At 44.8% G+C, this 20,857-nt stretch overlaps 3 non-coding genes across 3 annotated transcripts; all 3 read left to right on the plus strand.

Annotated features, from left to right (window-relative positions):
- Window positions 1-7,283: 7,283 nt before the first annotated feature.
- On the plus strand, window positions 7,284-7,354 carry trnag-ccc (transfer RNA glycine (anticodon CCC)). The gene has a single exon. It is a non-coding gene; the product is annotated as a tRNA-Gly (tRNA).
- Window positions 7,355-15,260: 7,906 nt separating this feature from the next.
- Window positions 15,261-15,334, plus strand: trnat-ugu (transfer RNA threonine (anticodon UGU)). The gene has a single exon. It is a non-coding gene; the product is annotated as a tRNA-Thr (tRNA).
- Window positions 15,335-18,720: 3,386 nt separating this feature from the next.
- trnas-gcu (transfer RNA serine (anticodon GCU)) lies at window positions 18,721-18,802 on the plus strand. Its single transcript has one exon. It is a non-coding gene; the product is annotated as a tRNA-Ser (tRNA).
- Window positions 18,803-20,857: the final 2,055 nt, after the last annotated feature.

The raw sequence follows: 20,857 nt of genomic DNA on the forward strand, positions 1-20,857 counted from the left end.
GTCCTGTGCAGTGAAGAAGTCCTGCTCGAACTTGTGCATGAAAATGTTGGCGTATTGGGGTGCGAATTTGGTCCCCATGGCTGTTCCGTGTGTTTGGGTAAAGAACTGGTTATTGAAGGTGAAGACATTGTGATCCAGGATGAAGCGGATGAGTTGTAGGATGGCGTCTGGAGATTGGCTGTTGTTGGTGTTGAGTATTGATGCTGTCGCAGCGATGCCGTCATCGTGGGGGATACTGGTGTAGAGTGCCGAGACGTCCATCGTGGTGAGAAGTGTTCCTGGTTCAACTGGTCCGTGGGTGCTGAGTTTTTGTAGGAAGTCTGTAGTGTCGCGACAGAAGCTGGGGGTTCCCTGTACAATGGGTTTCAGGATGCCCTCGACGTATCCAGAGAGGTTCTCACACAGGGTTCCATTGCCTGATACGATAGACGTCCGGGTGTGTTGGCTTTGTGTATCTTTAGGAGGCAGTAGAAGTCTCCCACGCGGGGAGTACGTGGGATGGTATCATCCAGGTAAACCTGCTCTGAATCCCCTTCAATGCCTTTTCATCCAAAAGTGTGGTGCCCAGAACCGTACAATATACTCCAGCTGAGGCCTAACCACTGATTTGTAAGGATTAATATGACTTCCTTTTTTTGTATTCACTGCCCCTATTTACAAAGCAAAGTATCCCTTATGCTTTCTAATCCGCCTTATCAACTTGCCGTGTTTTTTGAATATGCACCCCCAGGTTCCTCTGCTCTTTCACAACCCCGCCCCAACCCCCCTATAAATTGTTCCATTTAGATTATACTGCCTCTCCATGTTCTTCTTCCAAAAGTGCATCACTTCACAATGATCTGCATTAAATCTGTCACGGGACTGCTCATTTCACCATTCTGTCCATGTCCTCCTGAAGTCTGCGACTATCTTCCTCACTACTTACTATTTTGTCAAGTTTTGTAATATCCGCAAACTTCGAAACTGTACTCCCTATTCCCACATCCAAGTCATTTATATATAACAAGAAAAGCAATAGTCCTAGTACCGACCCCTGTGGGATCCCACTGCATGTTTCGCTCCAGTCAGAAAAACATCCGTTAACCACTACTCTCTGCATCCTATCCCTTAGCCAATTACGTGCCCGCATTACCACTGGTCGTTTAACCCCGCGTGCGTCTAGTTTTCGAATAAATCTGTTGTGTATTAATTTCTAAAATGTGACCTGAGAATAGCTGTAACCCCGTTATCTTATTCTTGAGCAATGAGAATACAGATATTAAGACCGAGTGATAGATCAGGTTCATTCCCATTACCCGCAGGTGACGGGACGTGAGGAGGGGAAATCACATCTGGGTTTATATTTTCCGAAAACGGAGACGGAAAATCGCAAAGATCATCCCGTCGAAATACAACATTTGACTGAAGATCCGTCAGCCATATTCCATCCAGACCTGCCGTTCAAGGAAGCCTGATAAGTCCATCAGGGGAAAACACAGAGAGAGAGAAGAAATGCAGACAGAGATAGAGAAGCACGCAAAGAAAATAATAGTATAATTCTCCACATTCGGTGATTAAGCTGAATTTAAGGTGCAGCTTAAATTAAACCCCATATCGTGAAATCTTATAAGCAAACATTTGGCTGGATTATCTCTTTATCTCTGAGAGAAGCACTGCCTGGTCATTACAGCTGTTATTTATTTGAGCATTTCGCACTGTGAGTGTGAGTTGGTTTCGAACGCCCAGTGAATTTTGAAGTCCATGCCTTGCCTCATTCGCTCAGTTAACCCACAGGTACCGCGCGGCTGTAAAAACAGGCTGCACAGGAGCTTTGCAGACTGCGTGTTCAAGACATATGTCCAACGCGACACGTGAAACCTGCAGCTGTGTGTACATTAGCGGTTCAGTGGTGGAACCCTCGCCTGCCGGTGGGAAACCAGGGGTTTGTTTCCAGGCCAATGCAGCATCCTTTATCTTTTCATTCTGCACACATGAGATCGCCTGAATTGTGATAAATTCACGTGCCGGCTTCAATCTGTAAAACTTCTTGAAAGATTATCTTCATTTCGTCTCTGTGTGTTACGTGGACAAACACTCTGCATTCTGTCCTCTGGTGCTCAAACATGCTCTGCTGGAGAGAAGTCAAACCTGCCTTCTGCACCGCTGAAAAGATGTGAGAAACCAATTGGTGATTTTGATTAAAAATGGGGACACAACGGGGTTCATCCGGTTTGAACCAGTGAAACTCCCTGAGCGAGAATCAGACCCAAAGGCAACGGAGACGTTCAGCCAGGGTAAAATTCCGCTCCCATATACCCGATCCGCCATCCTTTCAGAACGCTCTGTCCATCCAATCTCGCTTTCTTGGACCATGTACGATGCCGAGCGGAGGGAGCGTCCGATAAAAGGCGGGATTTCAGAGCGCTGAGAACAGCTGAGAGGAGCCGAGCGGAGGGAGCGTCCGAGAAAAGGCGGGATTTCAGAGCGCTGAGAACAGCTGAGAGGAGCCGAGCCGAGCGGAGGGAGCGTCCGATAAAAGGCGGGATTTCAGAGCGCTGAGAACAGCTGAGAGGAGCCGAGCCGAGCGGAGGGAGCGTCCGATAAAAGGCGGGATTTCAGAGCGCTGAGAGGAGCCGAGCGGAGCGGAGGGAGCGTCCGATAAAAGGCGGGATTTCAGAGCGCTGAGAGGAGCCGAGCCGAGCGGAGGGAGCGTCCGATAAAAGGCGGGATTTCAGAGCGCTGAGAGGAGCCGAGCGGAGCTGCGACCGAGTTCGAAGTGACGTCAGGAATCAGATCGGGACGCGACACAGGGGAGGCACCTGATTGGTGAGTAGGTTCAGGTGAGTATTTCTCCTCATCTACAGTAACTGAAGTAAAAGGAAAGGGAAGGTCTGCAGGTCTTATAGGAAGTAGCGTTTATTTTTTAGTGAATCAAGGTCCCTAGTGTAGTTAACATTCTCTAAATTGAGAACAATTTAAAGGAGTAAACTCCTTAAAGGGAGTGGTAAGTAGTTTTTCTTTCCTTTTTTTTTCTCTTGACATTGTAGTTGTTCTTAAGCTAATTTAAGGGTTAAGTCATGGCAGGAGATCCCAGCGCCGTGTCATGTTCATCTTGTGGGATGTGGGAATTCAGGGCTCCTTCCTGTATCCCTGATTCCTTCACCTGCGGGAAGTGTGTCCAGCTGCAGCTATTGTTTGACCGCTTGACGGCTCTGGAGCTGCGGATGGACTCACTTTGGAGCATCCGCGATGCTGAGAAAGTCGTGGATAGCACGTTCAGTGAGTTGGTCACACCGCAGATAAAAATTACTGAGCGAGATAGTGAATGGGTGACCAACAGACAGAGGAAGAGTAGGAAGGCAGTGCAGGGGTCCCCTGCGGTCATCTCCCTCCAAAACAGGTATACCGTTTTGGATACTGTTGGCGGAGATGGCTCACCAGGGGAAGGTGGCAGTGGCCAGGTTCATGGAACCGTGGCTGGCTCTGCTGCACAGGAGGGCAGGAAAAAGAGTGGCAGAGCTATAGTGATAGGGGACTCGATTGTAAGGGGAATAGACAGGCGTTTCTGCGGACGCAACCGAGACTCCAGGATGGTATGTTGCCTCCCTGGTGCAAGGGTCAAGGATGTCTCGGAGCGGCTGCAGGACATTCTGGAGGGGGAGGGTGAACAGCCAGTTGTCGTGGTGCATATAGGCACCAACGATATAGGTAAAAAACAGGATGAGGTCCTACAAGCTGAATTTAGGGAGTTAGGAGTTAAACTAAAGAGTAGGACCTCAAAGGTAGTAATCTCAGGATTGCTACCAGTGCCACGGGTTAGTCAGAGTAGGAATGACAGGATAGCTAAGATGAATACGTGGCTTGAGAGATGGTGCAAGCTGGAGGGATTCAAATTCCTGGGCCATTGGAACCGGTTCTGGGGGAGGTGGTACCAGTACAAATTGGACGGTCTGCATCTGGGCAGGACTGGAACCAATGTCCTAGGGGGAGTGTTTGCCAGTGCTGTTGGGGAGGGTTTAAACTAATGTGGCAGGGGGATGGGAACCGATGCAGGAAGTCAGTGGGAAATAAAGTGGTGACAGAAACAAAAGGCAGTAAGGGAGAGTGTACAGAACATGACCGGACAGATGGTCTGAGAAAGCAGGGCAAAGACCAAGGGAAGTCTAGATTAAACTGCATTTATTTCAATGCAAGAAGTCTGATGGGCAAGGCAGATGAACTCAGGGCATGGATGGGTACATGGGACTGGGATGTTATAGCTATTACTGAAACATGGCTAAGGGAGGGGCAGGACTGGCAGCTCAATGTTCCAGGGTACAGATGCTATAGGAAAGATAGAGCAGGAGGTAAGAGAGGAGGGGGAGTTGCGTTCTTGATTAGGGAGAACATCACGGCAGTAGTGAGAGGGGATATATCCGAGGGTTCGCCCACTGAGTCCATATGGGTAGAACTGAAAAATAAGAAGGGAGAGATCACTTTGATAGGATTGTACTACAGACCCCCAAATAGTCAACGGGAAATTGAGGAGCAAATATGTAAGGAGATTACAGACAGCTGCAAGAAAAATAGGGTGGTAATAGTAGGGGACTTTAACTTTCCCAACATTGACTGGGACAGCCATAGCATTAGGGGCTTGGATGGAGAGAAATTTGTTGAGTGTATTCAGGAGGAATTTCTCATTCAGTATGTGGATGGCCCGACTAGAGAGGGGGCAAAACTTGACCTCCTCTTGGGAAATAAGGAAGGGCAGGTGACAGAAGTGTTAGTGAGGGATCACTTTGGGACCAGTGATCATAATTCCATTAGTTTTAAGATAGCTATGGAGAAGGATAGGTCTGGCCCAAAAGTTAAAATTCTAAATTGGGGAAAGGCCAATTTTGATGGTATTAGACAGGAACTTTCAGAAGTTGATTGGGAGAGTCTGTTGGCAGGCAAAGGGACGTCTGGTAAGTGGGAGGCTTTCAAAAGTGTGTTAACCAGGGTTCAGGGTAAGCACATTCCTTATAAACTGAAGGGCAAGGCTGGTAGAAGTAGGGAACCTTGGATGACTCGGGAGATTGAGGCACTAGTCAAACATAAGAAGGAGGCATATGACATGCATAGGCAGCTGGGATCAAGTGGATCCCTTGAAGAGTATAGAGATTGCCGGAGTAGAGTTAAGAGAGAAATCAGGAGGGCAAAAAGGGGATATGAGATTGCTTTGGCAGATCAGGCAAAGGTGAATCCAAAGAGCTTCTACAAATACATAAAGGGCAAAAGGGTAACTAGGGAGAGAGTAGGGCCTCTTAAGGATCAACAAGGTCATCTATGTGCGGAACCACAAGAGATGGGTGAGATCCTGAATGAATATTTCACATCGGTATTTACGGTTGAGAAAGGCATGGATGTTAGGGAACTTGGGGAAATAAATAGTGATGTCTTGAGGAGTGTACATATTACAGAGAGGGAGGTGCTGGAAGTCTTAACGCGCATCAAGGTAGATAAATCTCCGGGACCTGATGAAATGTATCCCAGGACGTTATGGGAGGTTAGGGAGGAAATTGCGGGTCCCCTAGCAGAGATATTTGAATCATCCACCGCTACAGGTGAGGTGCCTGAAGATTGGAGGGTAGCAAATGTTGTGCCTTTGTTTAAGAAGGGCGGCAGGGAAAAGCCTGGGAACTACAGACCAGTGAGCCTGACATCTGTAGTGGGTAAGTTGTTAGAGGGTATTCTGAGGGACAGAATCTACAGGCATTTGGAGAGGCAGGGACTAATTAGGAACAGTCAGCATGGTTTTGTGAGAGGAAAATCATGTCTCACGAATTTGATTGAGTTTTTTGAAGGGGTAACCAAGAAGATAGATGAGGGCTGTGCAGTAGACGTGGTCTACATGGACTTCAGCAAAGCATTTGACAAGGTACCGCATGGTAGGTTGTTACATAAGGTTAAATCTCATGGGATCCAAGGTGAGGTAGCCAATTGGATACAAAATTGGCTTGACGACAGAAGACAGAGTGTGGTTGTCGAGGGTTGTTTTTCAAACTGGATGCCTGTGTCCAGCGGTGTGCCTCAGGGATCGGTGCTGGGTCCGCTGTTATTTGTTATTTATATTAATGATTTGGATGAGAATTTAGGAGGCATGGTTAGTAAGTTTGCAGATGACACCAAGATTGGTGGCATTGTGGATAGTGAAGAAGGTTATCGAGGATTGCAACGGGATCTTGATAAATTGGGCCAGTGGGCCGATGAATGGCAGATGGAGTTTAATTTAGATAAATGTGAGGTGATGCATTTTGGTCGATCGAATCTGGCCAGGACCTACTCCGTTAATGGTAGGGCGTTGGGGAGAGTTATAGAACAAAGAGATCTAGGAGTACAGATTCATAGCTCCTTGAAAGTGGAGTCACAGGTGGATAGGGTGGTGAAGAAGGCATTCAGCATGCTTGGTTTCATTGGTCAGAACATTGAATGCAGGAGTTGGGATGTCTTGTTGAAGTTGTACAGGGCATTGGTGAGGCCACACTTGGAGTACTGTGTACAGTTCTGGTCACCCTATTATAGAAAGGATATTATTACACTAGAAAGAGTGCAGAAAAGATTTACTAGGATGCTACCGGGACTTGATGGTTTGACTTACAGGGAGAGGTTAGACAGACTGGGACTTTATTCCCTGGAGAGTAGGAGGTTAAGGGGTGATCTTATAGAAGTCTATAAAATAATGAGGGGCATAGATAAGGTCGATAGTCAAAATCTTTTCCCAAAGGTAGGGGAGTCTATAACGAGGGGGCACAGATTTAAGGTGAGAGGGGAGAGATACAAAAGGATCCAGAGGGGCAATTTTTTCACTCAAAGGGTGGTGAGTGTCTGGAACGAGCTGCCAGAGGCAGTAGTAGAGGCGGGTACAATTTTGTCTTTTAAAAAGCATTTGGACAGTTACATGGGGAAGATGGGTATCGAGGGATATAGGCCAAGTGCAGGCAATTGGGACTAGCTTAGTGGTATAAACTGGGCGACATGGACATGTTGGGCCGAAGGGCCTGTTTCCATGTTGTAACTTCTATGATTCTATGATTCTATGATTCTACACCAATTATTTCATATCAACAATATTAGTCTCTCTTTATCAAATTCGTTTTGAATGTACGACTTGTAATATCAAGTAACACTTAACAGAATGAACTGCGCTGAAACGACATTATCGTCTGTCTCGGTATCGTCACAATCTGCACTCGACCGGAAGTAAACTTTACTCAAATTGCTACTTTCATTCACTATGAGAGCGAAGAGACGTAAGTGGACATTTGCAGTTAATAGATGTACCAGCATTGGTGGTTCAGTGGTAGAATTCTCGCCTCCCACGCGAGGGACTCGGGTTCGATTCCCGGCCAATGCAGGATCGCTTTGTTTTCTGCACCAATGAGCAACTTGGGAACTGGCAACGGCCATTTTGCCCCTCGAGACTGTTCCGCAATTCAATGAGATTATGGCTGATCTGTGACCAACATCCAGAAAACCGCCTGAGCATCATATACCTTAATTCCTTTGGTTCACAAAAACCTGTCAAACTCAGGTTTAAAATTAACAATTAAGCTCGCATCAACTGCTGTTTGCCACAGAGAGTTCCAAACTTCTACCTCCCTTTTCTTGTGGAAGTGTTTCCCAACTTCACTCCTGCAATTGCTGACTCTAATATTGATGCTTTGTCCCCTCGTCCCAGGCACCCAACGAGCAGAAATAGTTTCTCTCTATCTACCCCAACAATTCCCTTAATATCTTGAAAACTTCGATAAAATCAGCCCTTAACCTCCCAAATTCCAGGGTAAACAACCCTAGTTTGTGTAATCTCTCGTCGGAATTTAACCCTTGGAGTCCAGGTATCATTCTCGTAAATCTACACTGCACTCCCTCCACAGCCAATATATCCTCCCTCAGGTGCGGTGCCCAGAACTGAACACAGTACTCCAGGTGTGATCTAACCAGAGCTTTGAATAGCTGTAGCATAATGTCTATTCTCTCGTATTCTATTCCTCTAAATATAAAGGCCAGCATTACATTAACCTTTTTGATTATTTTCTGCACCTGTCCATGACATTCTAATGACTATGTAGCTGCACCCCGAAGTCCCTTTGGACCAGTTTCCAGCATTTCATCATTTAGAAAGTATTCTGAAATATTATCTTTAGGTCCAAAGTGGATGACCTCACACTGGACTAAATTGAAATCCATTTGTCACAGTTTTGCCCATTCATTTATTATATTAATGTCTCTCTGTAATATTGTTCTTCCATCTGCACTGCGTACAATGCTGCCCATCTTGGTGTTATCTGCTAACTTGGATATGTGGCTTTCTATCCTGTCATCTAATATCAATGAGGCCGCCTGAAGGTAAATTCACATCGAGCTTTAATCTCCTCATCAGCTTGAGACATTTATTTACTTCACATATGTTTCGCCTTGGAAAGTTCCGTACTCTCTCCTCTGGATCTTAAAATTGCTCTGGATATAATTCAATTCGACCAACAGCAACACTGAAAAGGTATCAGAATCCAATTGGTGACTTTTCACAAAAAGCCTTGTGGTTGTAAGGGTCGTCGTGGATTCGAACCCGGCATCATTCGTATCATTAATCAATAAAATCCCCAAAGTGAGAATCATACCCCGAGAACAACAAACCACTGCAGCTGACGTCTTGCAGCCAGTATAAATGTCCGCTGTCTCCCACAGCCGATCAGCCATCTTTCAGACCGCTTCTGTCCATCCCATCTCGTTTTCTATTCAGGTGTACAGCAATATCAACTTGCACACGAACTATTTCCAATCACCAATATTCGTCTCCCTTTACCAAATGGTTATGTCTGGACGACCTGTATTATCAAGTAAGACGTTTCACAATTAGTTGCTCTGAAACTACCTTGCTTGGGAGGATACTGAGAGGTGTAGATGAACAGAGGGATCTTGGAGTGCATATCCACAGATCCCTGAAGGTAGATGGACAGGTAGATAAGGTGGTTAAAAGGCATGCAGGATACTTTCCTTAATTAGCCGAGGCATAGACTGTAACAGCAGTGAGGTTACGCTGGAACTGTATATAACATTAGTTAGGCCACAACTTGAGTACTGCGTGCAGTTGTGGTCATCACATTACAGGAAAGGTGTGATTGCACTGGAGACTCGTGACTCCCCAAAACCTTTCTAACATCTACAAGGCATAAGTCAGGAGTGTGAGGGAATACTCTCCACTTGCCTGGATGAGTGCAGCTCCAACAACACTCAAGAGGCTCGACACAACCCAGGAAAAAGCAGCCCATTTGATTGGCACCTCATCCACCACCCTAAACATTCACTCCCTTCACCACCAGCGCACCGTGGCTGCAGTGTGTACCATCCACAAGATGCACTTCCCAAACCCGCGACCTCTCCCACCTGGAAGGATAAGTGCTGAAGGCGCATATGAACACCACAACCTGCACGCCCCCCTTCAAATCACACATCATCGTTACTTGGAAACATATCGCCGTTCCTTCATCGTCGCTGGGTCAAAATCCTGGAACTCCCGACCTCGCAGCACTGTGGGAGAACCTTCACCACACGGAGAGCAGCGGTTCAAGAAGGCGGATCACCTCCATCTTCTCAAGGGCAATTAGGATTGGGCAATCAGTGCTGGCCTTTCCACCGACGCCCACATCCCATGAATGAATAAAAAAAATGTTAGGATTTCCTTCAGTCTGAAACAGAATGTTGCTGGTTGAATAATGGCGATTAAAACGAGTATTCATCTTTTTGCAGAGTTTAATGATTTTTGCTAAATTAATACAATAAACTATTATGTAAAAGTTAATTCCCTGAACGGGAATCTGACCCGGCTCTCGCACTGAGAGCATTTGCAGACGGCACGTATCTCCTGAGTTAAGCCGATATGCATTTACACAGTTGACTTTTCGTTGTGTATTAATTATCACGTTCGTCTAACACACTAAATAACCCTGGTTCGAAACCGAGCGGAAATATTTTGAAAACGTTATCCACTAACATTTAATAAATATAAATAAAGCAAGAATTCACTCTGTAGTTCAATATGAATAAAATACAGCACCTCATCGAACCTCTGCACAGTTCTACACAAACTCAAGCATTGCAGAGTTACCGACAGTGTCTCTTCCTCACTCCCGTTTCCTGCCTTGACGGTGCAGAAAGCCCCTCTCAAAGCTGCAAATTGCGACAGTTTTCCGTTGATTTGTGAGAGATCATTAAAGAATCCTGCAGCGCTGCCTCGGTTAATAACTGCAGTTCTAAACAGCACTGCATCCATCAGTTTTTCGATTTCGATGTTCCCCAGCTCCCGGATTGAGTGAGGCCATGACAGCGATAACATTCAGGCCGCCTGTCCGGCCCCGCTCTCTCCAATCACACGTTGCTGGCGGAAAGCAGCGAATGCCGCCGAAGAAAGCGCATTTCTGTCCATCCCTGGGAAATAAGATACCACCGAAGCTTTGACAGCACATCGCAGCATCGTCTGTCCCGCAGTTGTTGCTCCGCTGCAAAGACAGAACTTGCCAGCTGTTTCAAAATTTACAGCCTGAACCAGACTTTGAACCTTCAGATCATTATCGGTTTTAAAAGTCCGATGTTCTTCCGATTGAGCTACCCGGACTCGCGATTAGAAAAGTTTCCACTATGCAGATTCCTGTACTATGAATTATCCCTCGTTGACGTCGAACCATGATGAGGATCCCTTTTTGAAAATTCTCAGTGACGTGTTGAGGAGAATCCTTGTTTCTGTTGAACATGATTTAAGAAACATGGACAGTGAACTCGTGAGGTTACAATTCTGTTTGTTTGTGCCAAATGTCTTGTCATTCGTTAGCACCAATTAAAATAACACTTTACCCAGTGGCTCAAAAGCTGAACTTGTCCCACACGGGAGTTGGAAAAGGCCTCTCGACCTTTCAGCGTATCAACATCTGTAAACTGAATAATTTCATCCGTTATACAGTGACACCAGGCAGCAGATTTCCCTTCCAAATTTTCCCCACACGAAACTTCCAACCGATGAATATCCGCTAAACGAAAGAAATATTTTTTTATTTGGTTCTTTCGATTTAAAGATCTCGTACCGACCCCTTTGCCATATCAGCTGCCGCTAATCGCCCCCTCTCCCCCTATAAACAAGTAAACTCACACCTGCTATTGCAAGACGGTAGGCCAGAGGAACCCAAGTGCCCACATGGGAACACTAAGAAGTAGATGCGTGACGGAACAGACCAGTTGAACCTTGAACTCCGGTCAAAATGTTCCACTGTTCTAGGTGAGGCTAAAACTCACAACCTCGGCATTTTTGCAGCATAACAAGAGTACAGCACGCTGACCGTTTGCGCCACAAGAGCAGCGCACAATCGGTAACATCTGTGCTCCCGTCAAACAGCTTCATTTTCCGTCTCCCAATTATCGCTTCGTGACCTTTCTCCGATTTCTCCAAGAAGCCTCCAATCAAGATGCGCTTCGATAAATATCCGCAGTGAACTTTAAAAGTCGTGGAATCTGAAACAAAACCCCAGAAGATAAGAACTTTTAATTATATTATTATTAACTAAAGGACAACTTTTGATGGTGCTTTAAGGAGGATTTGGATAAAGTGTGAAATGAAACTGAGAAACTCTCTCTGGGCTGTCGTTGATTGAAGAGATGGGCGTTATTTCATTTGAAAACCGAGGCTCGGAACTTTCTGATGGAGAAGTGTGACAGAAGATTGTGGTTAGTGACAGTTACCGGGGAGATCGAGAGGAAAGGGAGAAAAGTCAAAGTCACAGCTGTGACAGCTCAAGTGCTCTACTTATCTGTAATATTTAAAAAGTAATGTACAGTACAGGACAAAGCGATTTAGTATCGGTTATCAAAAATACTGAAGGATACAGGTTCAAAGGGGGATTTGTGAAAAGGGAACGGATTTAAACGCCAGACCGTAATCATTCCCCATGAATCTGAAGCGTCTTGAGAAAAACGGCAGCGCGAATTGTGATGTTCGTGTCATCACTTCAAAGACCCTCCAATTACCGACAGTATCTTTGAACGAGTTGTGCAGCAAAACCGTGAGTGAAGCCGCTTTGCATTCATCAAACGTGTAGGTGACGATATTGGCGTTAATAAGGGTCGATTTCAATTATCTGAAATCTCACAATACCTCTTGACCCGAAAATCGACGATAAAATCGGGTTTTTCCTGTAGGTCGTGAATGGAAGGGAAAGCCGCATCAAACAGATCAGAGAAATGAAGAGCAGAAAATGTGGATGAAATTTGCACGAGTGAAAATCCCTGTTTTTCGGAAGACTCTGTCCCCAATGGTGGAGAGGATTGATATTTCGAGCTGTTATTCACCAGCCTAAACTTCAGTAATTTCCTGTTTGCTGACAATGAGATGAGACGAAATGAACAGGTCTAACGAGCCGGTCTGTAACACAGGACAATGATTCAGTGCAGCTCGTTACCCAGTCACTGGGCACCGTTATTGCCGCTCCTGTCAGTCACACACAAAGATAAATTGTAAATCGGAAACAGAAAGCGTTAATGTAAAACACTTAATATCAACCACCAGTTTTTCCCTCTTTCCGGCTTTTAAAACAATCTGTTTCACAGTTTGTCAAACCCAAAACAGCCTCTGGTATTTGCTGATCGAGAATTTCAGTGGAAATTGGGACCGTCACTTAGTATCGGAACAAATATACCCGCTGAGGTTTCGGGGTTGTTACTGGTTTATTTATATCAGTGAGTGACTGGTTTTAAACTAGGTGAGGATCTAAGCCTGAGGTAAGAGCCTGGGATAGACAAGAGATTCTACAATATATCAAGTTAAATTACATTGATTCCACTAACACTGTACATCACATCCCTTAAATATTGTTACCTTTTGCTATGTAAAACTGGTGTGGGTGGAAATGGGAAATAACTGAAAAAACCTTCATTGTATCAAACTTATTATTATTATACAAACAATGTACAGCCTATCCCATAAAAAAGACTCAATGTAAAACCAGTCGCCAGTCCCAGAGCCGCTGTGCCGGTTATGTGATTTGCATCCGATTCTGACTGACTTAGTATCAGACGCGCTCCCGTCCACAGTAAACGGATGGGGCCGGATCCATAAGAGAAAAATGAGGACCGACCTCCGCATAACCTGTCCTCATAATTTAACCATTTTAGCCCCGGTATCATTCTGGTGAATCTGCGCTGCACCCCCTCCAAGGCCAATATTTCCTTCCTGAGATGTGGTGCCCAGAGCTGAATGCAGTACTTTAAATGGGGTCTCAGCAGATATTTCTATCTGTAACATTCTCCCCCTTTGAATACCAGCTTCTTTGAGATAAAGGCCAACATGCCATGAGACATTTAAATAAATTTTTCGTCCATTCCACTGGCTTTTAGCGATTTCTGTACTTGGACTCCTAAATCTCTCTGCTCCTCCACAGTTCCTAGCTTCTCACCATTTAGAAAATACTCTGATCTATCTTGCTTCAGTCCAAAGTAGATGAGCTCACACTTCTCCATATTGAAAGTTTGAACAGACTGGGGCTCTTCTGTATAGAAAAGAGAAGGCTGAGGGGTGACCTGATATAGGACTTTAAGATTATGCAAGGGTTTGATAGGTTAGACGTAGATAAGGTGTTTGCATTTGTGGAGGTGGGGACTCCAAATCATTGAGGCAATGAATATAAGGTATTCACAATGTAATTCAATATGGCATTCAAGAGGAACACATTCACCCAGAGAGTGGTTAGAATGTTCAATTCGCTCCCACAAGGAGTAGTTTAGGCGAATAGCATGGATTCGTTTACAGCGAAGCAAGAAAAACGAGTGGAGGAGAAAGGAATCGAAGGGTTTGCTCATAGGGTTAGATTGAATGGGGTTGGCGGAGGCTTGTTTGCAGCATAAACACCGGCATTGTCTAGTTGGGCCGAATTGCCTGTTTCCGTGATGTACTTTCCATGTAATTCTATGTTGCTCCATCTGCCACAGTTTTGCCAACTCTCTTAATTTATCAATTTCCCTTTGTAACTTTATGCTTCCATCCACACGACTCACTGCGACACCTATCTTGTTGTCAGCGACACACGTGGATACACGGCTCTCTATTCCTTCGTCTATGTCATTTATATACCGGGACTCTGTGTCCCACCTTCTAACCAACTCCCTGCCCATTTCATTAGGTTGCCTCAAATTCTACGCACTGTCATTGTCGTTAACAGTCTCTTATATGGTACCTTATCGAATACCTCTGGAAGTCAATATAATTTAACAACCATGGACACTCCATTATCTACCACGTTAGTTACATCTTCATAAAGTTCAACTAGTTTTGTTAGACTTGACTTACCCTTTACAAATCCATGCTGGTTCTCTCTGATCATTTCATGTTTATCCAAGTGCTCAATCTTTCTTTCCCTAATAACGGATACTGGCAACTTCCCCACAACAGATGTCAGACTAATGGGTCTATAATTTCCAACATCATCTCTGCTCCCCATCCCAAATAATGGAGTGACATTGAAATTGTTTCCATCAAAGGAACAATTCCTGAATCAAGAGATTTTGAACGATCATGACTAAAGCATGTACAATTTCCTCACCTATTCCTCTCAGTCCCCTGGGATGGTAACCATCAGGTCCTGGAGATTTGTCTATCTTTAATCTAATTATTTTCTCCATTGCCATTATTTTACTTATACTGAATCCCCTTGATTTATTTATAGTTTTCCTCATATCTTTGATATCCAGCCTCATTTATTTCTGTGACGAACGAAGCAAAGTAAATATTTAGCAACTCTACATTTCATGATTTTCAATTACAATATCACCTCCATCTGTCTTTAAGCGGCCCACATTACTCTAAGTCTCCCTTCTTTCACTTAATATACTGATAAAATCTTAACTGTTGTCCTCATTTTCCCTAACAGGTTTTTCTCATTTTCCCTGATTGGACCTCTTACGGTTTTTTTTATTTTCAGCACCAAAATAAACAATACTTTGCTGTAAAGTTCGTCTCAATAGTTCTTCACTTTCAGAGCGAGAATTGTCTAAACCGGGAATTTATTTAACGTAACAAACATAAGTGCACGTAATCATCCCTGTATCATAGCACTGATGGACACACAAAGAAAAACACAACGAGATATGCAGGCAGCATCGGGATGCACAGGTGAACGGACAAGCGAAACAGACAAAGATGACACGGTCTGAACCCCAAACAGACAGTAACGTATCGCTGATAGATATTAGTGAGAGGAGGTAGGGCTAAGTTATCATGGATGGGCCCTGTGGCTTAGTTGGTTAAAGCATCTGTCTTGTAAACAGAAGATCCTGGGTTCAACTCCCAGCAGTGCCTTGTCCAACTAATTATTTTTACCTGATTTGTGGAATTAAGTGACAAAATGGCACTTTGGAATTGGTATTTGTTCAGGTTTGAGGAGGAAACGGATATCAGATTGACTCTTCCAAAACGCCCTTTCATTGTACAGTCAGACCTCTTATAGAATGTGTCAGCAACGGGTTAACCTAAAGACACGTTCTTGTTTCTGGGCTCGTTGGGGTTAGGGTATAATTCACGATTTGAGGTTCAAACCCGGAAGTAGTCCGAATTTGGACCTAAACTTGTGATCTTGACCTGCGGTGAAAATCTTTGCAAATTGGAAAATGAAGTATCCAAATCGCTCCACCTGAATCTCCAGACCCCGATGAAATATATCCCAGGCTGTTAACAGAAGCAAGGAAGGAAATAACAGAGGCTCTGACCATAATTTTCCAATCCTCCCTGGTTACAGGTGATATGCCGAAGGATTGGAGGACTGCTAAAGTTGTACTGTTGTACAAAAAGGGAGAATAGGACAGATCAAGTAATTACAGACCAGTCAGCCTAACCTCCGTCAGGCTGAAGGTATTCTATTAAATCTACTCTGCACTTCCTCCACGGCCAATACAGGGAGGAGGGGACTCTTGACTGACAAGCCTCAGCTCTATCAGGAGAAGGAGACTGACCCACGCTCTCTCTTGCTTCTGGGATGTGCCACTTTTGAAAAAAGAAAGGTGAATTTCTCTGTATCTTTGAACGCTCTGACTCACTGCACATGATTTAAAGTGTATTGTGGGACGCTGTGAGTGTCTCTGTACCTGTAAACTCTCTGACTCACTGCACGGATATTTAATGTGTACTGTGGGATGGTATGTGAGTATCTCTGTCTCTCTGCACGGGTATTGAAAGTGTATTGTAGGATGGTGTGTGTGTGTTTATGCCTTTCTACTCTCTGTCTCTCTGCACAGCATTGACAGTGTATTGTAGGATGGTGTGTGTGTCTTCATGCCTTTATACTCTCTGTCTCTCTGCAGAGCATTGACAGTGTATTGTAGGATGGTGTGAATGGGATGAGGGTCAATGGGGCGAAGTGCAGCCGGTTGGGAGCAGCGCCCGTTTGCGGGGTGAGTATTGCACGCTTGATTTTCTCGCTCCCTTCTATCTTTCTTTCTCTCTTTCTTTCTTTCACCTCCCTCTCTCCCATTCCTCTTCTTTCTTTCTTTGTCTTTCTGCCCCAGCACATTTGTCTGTATCCTGTTTTTGTTCTCTCATGTGTCTCTGCTGGATGATCCAAAATTCAGACCCGCCGCTTCTTCCAGCTTTTCCTTCCTTCCACGATCATGGTCTATTTCATTGAGACTTTACTGCGGCCTTGCTACTCTAACATTTACTTTCACATTCTTACGCCTTTAAGTTTGCTCTCCATCGACCGCTGTTTCTCGTTCGCACATGTCACGTTCGCATCAATGTTCATTTGTGACTTGAAACCAATCGATAAATTTCGATCTGCTCCAGAGACAAGCTCTAAGAAAGCAGGGCTGGCATTCGGTAGGACAGCGCATACTTTTCCGTGAAATTTCCATGGGTATCTTGTGATACGGGGGATGCTAACTGAAGAACTGAGTTTTGTTTCCATGGTCGTTGGCGCTTTTCCCCGAGCAGTTGATGTGCGGGAGAGACGGGCGGCGCTACATAGCTGCGAATGACAGCTGGAAGGTGCATTATTGGCAATCTGGGCGGTGCAGCAAAGTCGGAAATGTTTCGCTTGATCTTAATAGGTCTGTGGAAATGTCCGATTGAAAAGGAATGAGGAGAAATGAGAAGAGCGACAATGGTGAAAAGGTGTAGATTACAGGAGATTGGCCGTGAGCGAAAGGTCCTTTGAAAGCTCGGCGTGGAGGAGATTTTGTTCGGAAACGGCAGACTTTAAGCGCGTGAGGAAAGTGAAGTGTGAGCTGCGTCCTTGGGTCAAATTGGGTGTTTTCAGGAAAACAGCCATTGTGAAATCACAAAAATGAAAATAGAAAATGCTGAAAACGCTGAGCAGGTCAGGCAGCACCTGTGGTGAAAGAACCAGAGGGAACGTTTCAGCTCCATGACCTTTATCATCAGATCTGAATGGCTCATCACATGCGTGAGCACCTGCGCTGTCTCAGATGCTGGTTTCCATCTTTGAATTATGTGCGTTCGAATCTCACTGCTGCCAGAATTTGTGCACCCTTCCATTTTGGCCGCCTCACAAAAAACCGATCTTTGATAAGAAGTGCTTTTCCGCATTGCTGGTTTACACCTGTTTGCACAATTCAGCAAAGTCTGGATTGCCACCCAACTGTTTCTTGGACGGAGGTGTTGGGACTGTAAGGTGTGATCTCGGCGAAGTATCAACCAACGTGCACAATGGCGCCCTGGTGAACCGAGTACCTCTTATAGTCAGTATAATATAAAAGATATGTACCATAATTATGAATTTCTTCTTTGCATCACACTAGGATTTATTATCAGGGAATGTACATGAACAGGTCGATTTACGTCACGCTCCGGTCGCTTCGCATCGCCTCCCACAAATAGAATAGAATCAAAGAAAGGTCACAGCACGAAAAGAGGCCATTCGGCACATCGAGTCCGTGCCGGCTCACTGCAAGTGCAATCCAGACAGACCCACTCCCCCACCCTTTCCCTGTGGCCCTGTATTTTCTTTCGTTTCAAATACTTATTCAGTTCCTTATTGAAGACCATGATTGAATCTGCCTCCACCACCCCCTCGGGCGGTGTATTCCAGATCCTAAACACTCGCTGTGTAGAAAAGTTTTTCCTCATGTCACCTTTGGTTCTTTTGCCAAACACCTTCAATCGATGTTCTCTGCTCCTTGAACCTTCCGCCAATGGGAACAGTTTCTCTCTATCTCCTCTGTCCACATCCTTCATGATTTTGAATAACTCTATCAAATCTCCTCGTAACCGTCTCTGTTCCAAGCAGAACAACCCCAGCTTCTCCAATCTATCCATGAAACTTATACCCCTCATCCCTAGAACCTTTGCAGTAAATCTCTTCTGTGGGGATTTGGTATTAACATCGCCGAACCCCCACTATCAACATACTAGTGGTTATCATTAACCAGAAACATAACTGGACCAGCCACATACATACTGTGGTTACAAGAGCAGGTCAGAGGCTGGATATTCTGAGCCAAGTCATTCACCTTCTAATTCCCTAATGCCGTTCAACCATCGACAAGGCGCAAGTTGAGTGAGTTGGAATACTCATGTGATAGCCATCGACCTGAAACGTTAACTCTGTTTCCATGTCCAAACATCCCACCTGACCTGCTGAGGATATACACATTCACAGTTTTCACTTCAGGTTGGCAACATAGCCAGTATTTTCATTTTGAATAAAGGAGCTTTCGCTTATTTCCGCATGCGACGAGGTGGCCGAGAGGTTAAGGCGATGGACTGCTAATCCATTGTGCTATGCACGCGTGGGTTCGAATCCCATCCTCGTCGTTATTTTGTTTAAGTTTTGTTTCTCTCATTCAGTCCACCCAGAAGATCTGGTCGAAGTCCCATCCTTCTCGAAACGGCAGACGGTGGGTTTTGCATTGTTTGCTGAAATTAGCAACAGTTCCTTCCAGGAAGGTGTTGAGATTGTATGGTCGCGAAGTATCAGATTGTACATTGGTGTCATTGTAAATAGAGTAAATCTTATGGTCAACGTAAAAGAAACTTATGGACCACAATGAAGATTTATGACCGGATCATTCCGTGTCTGTGTCCGTTAAAAAGGGACGTACTGTTTGTCCCGGATTATTCCGTATCTGTGTCTGTTTAAAAGGGGTGTGCTGTAAGTCCCGGATCATTCTGTGTGCGTTTTACCCGATTTTCTTGATACCTTTTTCCTTCTGAACTGAAATGACGATCCTCTCTCGAGAAGAAGGTTCACCGCCTGCTTCGGGCAACTGGTAGGAAAAATAACAAAAACTGATGAGACCAAGTTCATTTTGCTGGGCTTCCATTCCAATCTCCGCACTCTATCCCCCATTCAGTCCCACCCCCGCCTGGACATTGTAAGCTGCGATATTCATGAGGGAATGGAGATGACGAATATCACGGTTATAATTTTCTTGGTTGCTCAACACTGAATAGCCTCAATTGCAATGATTCAGAAGGTAATCATCGAATCATAGAATCTTACAGCACAGAAGGAGGCCATTCGGCCGTCGTGCCAGTGTCAGCTTTTTCGAAGATCTGTCCAAATTAGACCCACACCCCAGATTTTTCCCCATAACACTGCAAATTAGTCCTCTTCAATTATGTCCAATTGCCTTTTGAATGATCCTATGGAATCTGCTTCCACCACCATTTCATGAAGTGCGTTCCTGATCTTAACAACCCTCTGTGTGAAAAAAATTCTTCTCAATTCCCCTCCAGTTCTTTTGCCAATTATTTTCAATCTGTGATCTCCGGTTACCGACCCACTTACCAGAGGAAACAGTTTCTCCCTACTTGCTCTTTCAAAACCCCTCATTATTTTGAATACCTCTATCAGGTCTCCCGTTAACCATCTCTGCTGTAAGGAGAACAAATCCCAGCTTCTCCAATCTCTCCACATAACTGAAGTCCCTCATCACTGGCGTCATCCAGGTCAACCTGCTCTGAATCCTCTTCAATGCCTTTTCATCCTAAAGTGTGGTGCCCAGATCTGTACAATATACTTCAGCTGAGGGCTAACCAATAATTTGTAAGGATTAGTATGATTTCCCTTTTTAATGTATTCAATGCCCCTATTTACAAAGCCAAGTATCCCATACGCTTTCTTAACTACCTTATCAACTTGCCCTGTTTACTGAATATGCTCCCCCAGGTCCCTCTGCTCTTGCAACCCCCCATAAATTGTTCCATTTAGATTATACTGCCTCTCCATGTTCTTCTTCCAAAAGTGCATCACTTCACACTGATTGGCGTTAAATCTGTCACGTGACTGCCCATTTCACCAGTCTGTCGTTGTCCTCCTGAAGTCTGCTGCTATCTTCCTCACTATTTACTACGTTACCAAGTTTCGTATCATCCGCAAACTTCGAAATTGTGCTCCCTATTGCCACATCCAAGTAATTTATATATAACAAGAAAAGCAATAATCCTAATACCGACACCTGGGGGATCCCACTGCATATTTCTCTCCAGTCAGAAAGACATCCGTTCACCACTAATCTCGGCCTCCTATCCTTTAGCCAATTACATGCCCACGTTTCCACCGACCCTTTAATCCCACGTGCTTCTAGTTTTCGAATAAGTCTGTAATGTGTTCATTTCTAAAATGTGTCCTCAAAATAAATATATCCCCATAATTTTATTGTTAAACAATGAGAATACAGATATTAAATCGAGTGCAAGATCGGGTTCATTCCCATTACCCGGAGGTGACGGGACCCGAGGAGGGGGAATCCCATCTGGGTTTATTTTTTCCGAAAACGGTGACGGAAAATAGCAAATCTCATCCCGTCGAAATCCAACAATTGGACGAAGAACCAACAGCCTTTTCCCATCCCGGGTTTGCAGACC

This window comes from Heptranchias perlo, chromosome 20 (assembly GCF_035084215.1).
Source record: "Heptranchias perlo isolate sHepPer1 chromosome 20, sHepPer1.hap1, whole genome shotgun sequence".
NCBI lineage: Eukaryota > Metazoa > Chordata > Chondrichthyes > Hexanchiformes > Hexanchidae > Heptranchias > Heptranchias perlo.